This window comes from Solanum dulcamara, chromosome 10 (assembly GCF_947179165.1).
Source record: "Solanum dulcamara chromosome 10, daSolDulc1.2, whole genome shotgun sequence".
In the NCBI taxonomy this organism is placed as follows: Eukaryota; Viridiplantae; Streptophyta; class Magnoliopsida; order Solanales; family Solanaceae; genus Solanum; species Solanum dulcamara.
This window is the reverse complement of record NC_077246.1, coordinates 58,345,883-58,354,234: the sequence shown is the minus strand read 5'-3', so window position 1 is coordinate 58,354,234 and position 8,352 is coordinate 58,345,883.

Below are 8,352 nucleotides of genomic sequence, written 5' to 3'. Positions count from 1 at the left end.
TATCTACTCGAGACTTCTTCCCTCATTTATGATTCTTTGAAATATATCTTATTTACCTTATGTACGCTATGTATGATAAGAGTCTTGGTTAGAGTCCTTTAGGATTCTAATCATCGTATTACGTCTAGGGCCTAGCCTGAATCGTGACAAATTTTGTATTAGAGCACAAGATTTAATAGTCCTAGGGTGTATGATATGCCGATTCAAGTATAGTCTTATTTATCGGTGTGAAGCATGCCACATCTATGAATTGGAGGCTATAAGAAATTTAAGAAACTTCACTTCTTTCATCATTCTTGAGTCGTGCGATAGAGTTGAACTCTAATGTTTTTTATTCTAATGACTTTCTTTGTGATTACAGAAATCATGACTTCACGAAGAGCTTACGCTCGAAGGAATGTAAATGATGAGCAAGAAGATCCCCAAGTTCCCAATGATCCTTTAGCCGAATAAGTCTCCCATGCTGAGTTTCAAGCGACGAGTGCTTGCCCAAGTCGTGGCAGCACAAGCAAATAAGCAAGTGGTTGCTCCGATGAATCCAAATATGGGTACGATAGCTAGCCGAGTTCATGACTTCACTTGTATAAACCCTCCTGAGTTTCATGGTTCTGAGGTGGATGAGAATCCATAAAAGTTCACTGAGGGTATCTTCAAGATTGTTGAGATCATGGGAATTAGGCCGGTGGAGAAGGCGGACTTGACTTCATATCAACTAAATGGAGTTTCTCAGATTTGGTATGAACAGTGGAAGAGTGAAAGGGCTAGATATGCTGGCCTTATTAATTGGGAAGAGTTTAAGGGTACCTTCCTTGATTAATTCCGTCCATTAGAATTGAGGGAAGCTAATGTCCAAGAGTTTATCAATTTGAGGCAAGGTAATATGAGTGTAAGCGAATATGCAAATTCACTCAACTATCAAAATACCCTCCTTTTATAATTGTTAATTCTAGAGCTCGTATGAGATAGTTCATATCGGGTGTGTCAGACTTGGTGGTCAAGAAATGTAGAGCCGCTATGTTGATCAAGGAAATAGACATTTCAGGGATTATGACACATGCCGAACAGATTGAGGAAGATAAGCTAAAAAAGAGAGCTAGGGAGTCCAAATGTCACAGCCCAAGAGGATACCCTAGACTTGGTCGGCACTCAGAAACCATTATTGGCTCCCAAACAAACAACTTAGCCTAATCACACATTCACTTACTCAGTGGAAGACTTAATTTGATCGAAAAATACATCTTAGTGGGTTATCTCAATCAACAATCTAAATCATTCGATATCTAAAGAATAGCTTTAAGTAAAACGGTCCAAGTCAACTCAAAGGATAATAGTTTTAAAGGAACAAATCCAAGGAATAGAAACATCAACTCCAAATCTATCACTGTCTAGTCTATGAAGCCTCTATCCTATTCGACTATATGGTGCTAATCACAAGTTAATGGCTACCTCAAATAAATAGAAACTACTAAACTCCAAAGAAACAAAAACATAAATGGTATCCTCCGAATACTGGGAGGACTCACCAACAACTGGAAGTAGAATGATCCTCAATAATATGCCTGTTGATGATCCCTAACATCTGTATCTGCATCATGAAATGATGCTGTAGCACCCCCAAAAAAAAATTCTACACCAAGACTCGAACCATTCTTCATAGGCATATAGGATCGAACTCGATGAAACTAGTTGTATTTATGAGTTAGGATCAATTCCTAAGTATTTGAAGTGTATTATAGGTGTTTTAGGGTCATAAGGGATCTCTAACACCAAGCCAAGTCCAAAAAATTTCCATCTGCTAAGTTTTCGTATGAGTCCGAAAAAAGGTCAACTTTAAATGCCTATATCTCCTATTATAAAAAAATTAGGTGTCTCATGACATATAAAATTAAAGGTCTTTAAGTCTTCTTTCCAACTCTACCAAGATTGCATTATTTGGAGTTCGAAGTAACATGTTATGTTCTCTTAACCAGAAGGGTGCGTGCCAAGTTCGCGTCGCGGACTTGGTCAATCTTGGCTCAAATGTTAATTTTGGAAAAAAATGAACTATGGGGGAACAAGTTTGCATCGTGGAACTGCTCCCAATTAGTTCAAAATTTAACAAAAATTTCCAATTTCAAGTAAGGGAAACTTGGACAATTACCTAAACATATATGGACGAACTTGGATGCATTTTGGGGTATTTTTTGCAGTCTTTTTGCCTCTCTAAAATCCTAAACTTCATCCTCTTCTCTCTCAAATCATCTCTAGCATATGTTTTCTCAAACTCAAGGATTCAAACTCCCCATTTAGGACATAACATCAAGATTTTTTCAAGTTCTACTCGAAGGTATGTGGGTTTTCATCCATGGACTTTTCCACCCATGGAGCCCAAATGTTTTTTCTCAACTTAGTATTTCAATTTTAAATGATGAAATCTTATAGGATTTTACATGATGGTTCCAAATGCATAGAGTATGGTATATTTTAAGTTTATTTACTCATATATATATATGTATGTATGTATGTATGTATATTGACTCTCAATTTCAAGTGATGAGTTTTCTTATGAATTTTTATACAACGATTCCAAATGTATAGATTCATGAATATTTAAAGTTTATTACCTATATTGACTTATGTTGATGTAATGACCCGTTAGGTCATTTTGAGAACGAGTCTTCTTTCCTTCATAAAAGACTCATTCCGTACATTTAAATTGTAAATTTTAGACTATTCGATAACTTCATTTAATTAATTGATGGGTGATTTTAAATAATTAATTTAATTGATGGGCTAAAGTGTTAATTTATTTAATACTTATACCACTTTTCTTATATTTAATAAATTAGGTTAGTAGGGTTTGTCATTTTAGTACATAATTAATTTAGAAAAGAAAAAGAAGGGAATAAATAATAATAATAATAATAAAAAAAAATTATATATATATACACAATCTGATGGCATTAAGCCATCAGATGTGCGGCGGCAAACAAGAAAAAAAACCCCGCAGAAACAAGAAAAAAAAATACGGAGGAAGAAAGAAAAGAAAGGGGAAAAGAAAAATAAAGGAGAAGAGAAAAATAGGGATTTTCATTCCAAAGCGTCAAGGTAATTATTCTCATCCTTTCCATTAAATTTTCATGTGATTATGAATATATTTTTAGGGTATATTGGTGGAGAAACAATGTTGAAATAAGAAAATATGACCCTAGGGTTCTTCATATAAAATCTTGATTTGGGGGTCGAATAACGATCCGTTTTAGCTGAAATTTGACATGTGAGTTTATTTTATCATGAGTGAACATAATCGGAAAGAAAATTTTAGATTTGACTTCAATGACATAGAATGAGTTAGTTCCTGAATTTTGATATATTAAAATAGATAATTAAATATTAGGTATATTATATTTTATGAATTACATTAAATTTATAATATTGAGGAAATTAGAACCTAACCCTAGGCTTAAAATTTGGAAATATGAGAGTTGACAGGTTATTTGACGTCAACATTAAGAACTTGATTATAGATTTGAGTAGGTTTTGGGTCTAGGCTAGACATATAATAATATGGGTGTTGTTAGTTTCAAAATCTTATTGTGGTTATTTATTTGACTAGATTACATTGATTTGAAGACCCAACGAAAAGGGAAGGCTCAAGTACCGGTGTAATTGCTTGATTAATTAAGGCAAGTGAATTTCTAAACCTCAGTTTAAGCTTGTAGATGCTTGTATTTCCGTGTTATGTGTACTAGGGGGTAATGAGAATTAGACTGGGTTATTGACTATATGATTGACCTTAAAAATGGAGATGAGGGATAGAAAATTGTGATCTAATGACATGTATTGGTGGAATTGATATGTTGTGATTATGGATTTATTTTGGGCATGTGAAGTGACTATGTTGATGTGAGATAGGAAAAAAATTTGGTTGTTATCATATTATTATCGTGAATTATATGAACATGAATTGCTTGTATTGGTTCTGACATATTGTGTTGAGATTGAAAATGATATGAAACAAAAGAGGTCGGGCCACACGCTCCGTGGCAGGTATTATGAACCAAAGGGGTCGGGCCACACGCTCCGTGGCAGTATATATATTGAGGGGACGGGCCACACGCTCCGTGGCAGGTTACATGGACAGAAATGTCCCCCATGGGTTCCGGACTGTGATTCAGCGGATGTGTACCGATAGGACAGACATGCATCATTTCCTTGCATTGCATTGCACCTTTCTGATGTCTGTGAATTTGTGTTTATCCCTACATCGATATGTATATGTTGACTTGACTTGATATGATTCATTGATGAGATTATTGATGAGTATTCGTGGACTATATTGTTGTTGTTATTGTACAAGTGTAGAGTTGGGCTGATTTTATGCAGGTTGTAGTTAAGGAGGTTCGGTTGGAAGGAAAGGAGTACTTGTATCTATTAAGCTTTGCTTAGTTTTAGTTATCCACTTGCTGAGTACCGTGTTGTTTGGTACTCACCCCTTGCTTCCACACTTGTGTAGGTTGTGAGCCCGGACCTGCTTGATCTTCTAGCATTTTCTACTACATCCGAGGCTATCATTCCGAGTGTCGAGGTAGCTGTTACATTCATCTAGCGGACACCTCTTGCTCTTTTCTTATGTTTTAGTCCTATTCTAGAGACAAAGACATTGTGACTGTATTTCTTTTCATACTTCGATAATAAATTAGTGGCTTGTACACGTGACAACCAATCTTGGAGGAAGTTTGAGTTTGTTTTACTTATTTTAGGTTAAGTTAAATTTGGATTTATTTCTTTTTCTTCCGCATCTACTTTTCGTTGGGTATTAGGCTGACTTATCTCGGTAGATTGAGATGAGTGCCATCACACTCAAATTCGGGTCGTGACAGTTGATTCTTATTTACATGAAATGGATGGTTTATCAAGGTTTTTATATGAAGGTTTGAAAGGTAGTTTTAAAGTGCATATGGTGGGTTGTTTTTAAAATATTTGATTTGATGCATTTATATCACTCTCATGCATACAAGTATTCTTTAAATGTATTTGAAGGTCTTTATGAAATGAACCCACCTAGTTTCCTATGATAAAGTAAAGTTGAAATTAAGTTTCACTCCAATAAATGTTATGAAGTAAATACTTATGAATGGGAGTCTTTATGAAATGATTGATTGACGAAAGGGCTTCTTAGCCAAAGTAAGATTTCAATGTGAAAGGACAATCCTCACATTGAATCAAATAAAATGTTTAAGGTTATGATATGATATGTATAACATCCCTATAGTCCATCAATGCTTTTGAACATTTTTCCAAAAAGGAAGGTCCAATTAGCATGGTACTTGGAATTCCATCACTGATTGTAAACCTAATTTTCTTATAAATCAAGGTTCATTAGTAGAACGGTAAATAGGGCATGACAACCATGATGATATTATAAACCAAAGGTTTTAATGAGCTATTCTACCGAATGTGATATTTGAATTCTCAAGCTATATGATATGACTATTTTGAAGTATTATACTATTCCATGGTATTTGACTTAGCAGCGAATGTAGCATGTAGATGGGGATTCAACCAATGGGGTCCTTAAGTAAAGTCTCAGGTTGCATTAACTATGTGCTACCATAGAAGCCCTTGTAGGTTAGGCCTTTGTAGCCACCAAATGTTAAATAAATGAATGTAAACTGAACGGAGTTTTGAAGAATGTAAATGTAAACTCTATTTTGATTTGCGAAACCTATGAGATTCTAGGTAAGGGTTTTAGTTACTCGTGAGGAAGGTATTAGGCATCCCTCAGAGCCTATCCGAAGATAGTCCTTAAATTTAGATTTAGAAAAAATAATTAGGGATATTTATTCATTTATTTGCTTTAGAAAATGATGATAAGAAAATATTCATTGATTCGAGAAATAAAGAGAAAAATACAAGATATGCCGTACATACGTCTATAATACGAGTGGAGCAAATTTAGTAGTAATATATTCATTGTATGGTAAAAATAAATATGCTTGAAATGTATGGAGATTTTATGTATTAAAATATAGATGTATGTTTAAAATCATATGAATAGATAAGCTTACTTAAATTTATGGTAACTAATATGACTGTCAAGTATTAGAATTCATTACTTTATTTATATATGCGATATAAAAGAAAATAAAATAAATGAGTAAATGAAATAATGGATAAGTGTAGATATATGGGTATGTAATATGTAATATATATAATTTGGGTGAAACTTCAAATAAAATTAGTGATGCCTAAAAAGTTGTTAAGTTTTTTTTTTTGAAAAAAAATATTAAGCTACCCAAAATATATATAAGAAAAAATATTTAAAAGTTGACAGGAATAAAAATATCTACATTCTTATCTTCTTTGGATCAGCGCCGACTTATTAATCGGAAGATAAATTATATAAAGTGTTGTGGTTTTTTTGCTCGGATCAACTTTCATCATTTCCGAAGGGCCTAACTATCCCTACCCATCCTATGTTCATTTGTTATTATAATCCTAATTCGACCTAAAAGAAATAAAAACTAACGTCCTAAAGCGTGCCTATCGTCCAACTTAATATTCAAGAGGCATTGAATTTACTAATTGGGTAGGTTCTAGACTAAAAGGAAATGTAGGTTTTCTAATTAGACACATCGTTAAACAAAACAAATAAGACGAGCAATCAACATGTAAAGTCTCAAATAAGCCTCTAGATTAATTAATTGGCATGCTTGAAAACACAAATAGATAGTGAATAGTCTTGACAGAATGAGTGTGTGCGTCACAAATCACAAGTCAACATTAAAATAAAAAAATTAAAATTAAAAGCATATTATTAAACATACAAGAATAATTTATAACTAATTAAGAATATTCATTTAGGCCACTAGATATGATCTTACACAAATAATAAGCTGTAATATTTATTAAATCCTATATGTATGATTTTCATATAAATTAGTATGTTTGAAAGTGAATGAAACTCTATAGACATGATATTATATGAATCAGTATGTTGAAAATGAATAAAAATCTATAGGCATGATTTCAAGATAACATGACATGCTGAAAAACTAATTAAAGTTGTATGCATTGTTTAAAATAGAGTGACATGATAAATATTTGTTAGAATCCTATACATGATTTCTATATATAACATTATGCTAAAAATATATATAATGGTCTGTATATCTATTTAATCGGCATGTTAGAATTATAATACCTATAAACATGATTGTTATATGATAAAATATGCTGAAAATATTAGTAGATCTCATTGACATAATAGACTCAAAATATTATTACCGACATGATTTTTATATTCTTGAAATAATATTAAATCCTATAGACATGATTTCTACATGACATAACGTTCTAAAATTTTTATTGAAAAAACCAATAGGCATGGTATCTATTAAAGTATCATACTAAATGTTTATTAAATTGTCACACCACGGGAGGGTACCCTAGGCGTGACCGGCACTCAGAAGCCATCGCTGGCTCCCAAGCGAACCACTTGTCCTGATCACACATTTACTCATTTAGCGGAAGACTTAGTTTAAGAGAAAAAACAATTCTAAGTGGGCTAACTAAATCAAAAATTTCAACGATTCCAATCGGAAACATAGTTTGAAAGGAAACCAATCATGAGTTAAATACATCAAAATAAATCCATCACTATCTAGTCTATGAAGCCTCTATATCTACTGTCTAGGTGGTGGCAATGACAAGTCCATGTCTACCCAAAAAGAAATACTCGAAAGAAAGGTAGCAAATCTAGAGTGCCTCCGGATGCAAGGAGGACTCACCAAGTCTGATAGTAGAAGTTATTTTTAACGATGCGCCTGTTGAGAATCTCTAGCACATGTATCTGCATCATGAAATGATGCAGGCCAAATGACGTCAGTACGTGGAATGTACGAATATGTAAAATGACAGAGTGAAAAATACATCAGGGTAGAATCAATCAACTCGAAAGAAGAAATAATCCAATCAAGATATCCTAAGTCTAAACAAGAATATAATTTAGACAAGACCAATCATGTACAATTCAATCCAATCCATTCCAATCCGACTCAGAGTACTATCAAGGCCTATATGGGAGTTTCTCTTATCCGACAACTATCATTTATAAGCCAGTGATAGTACAATAAACCGAAGTTGTTGCCACGTCCGTTCATACCTTACCAGTGTAGGAACGAATCAACAATCATGGATCCATAACCAATCAAGTCCTCTCATGTTAGGACAATAATTTGGGTAACATCCGACTTAGCGGTTCAATCCTCTCCTACATTTTATGACGTAGTTATTGGGTTCGAGTTATTACTTACTTTTACCCAATTCGGTGCTCGATACTCCTCCAATGACTCAATGCTCATAAAACTC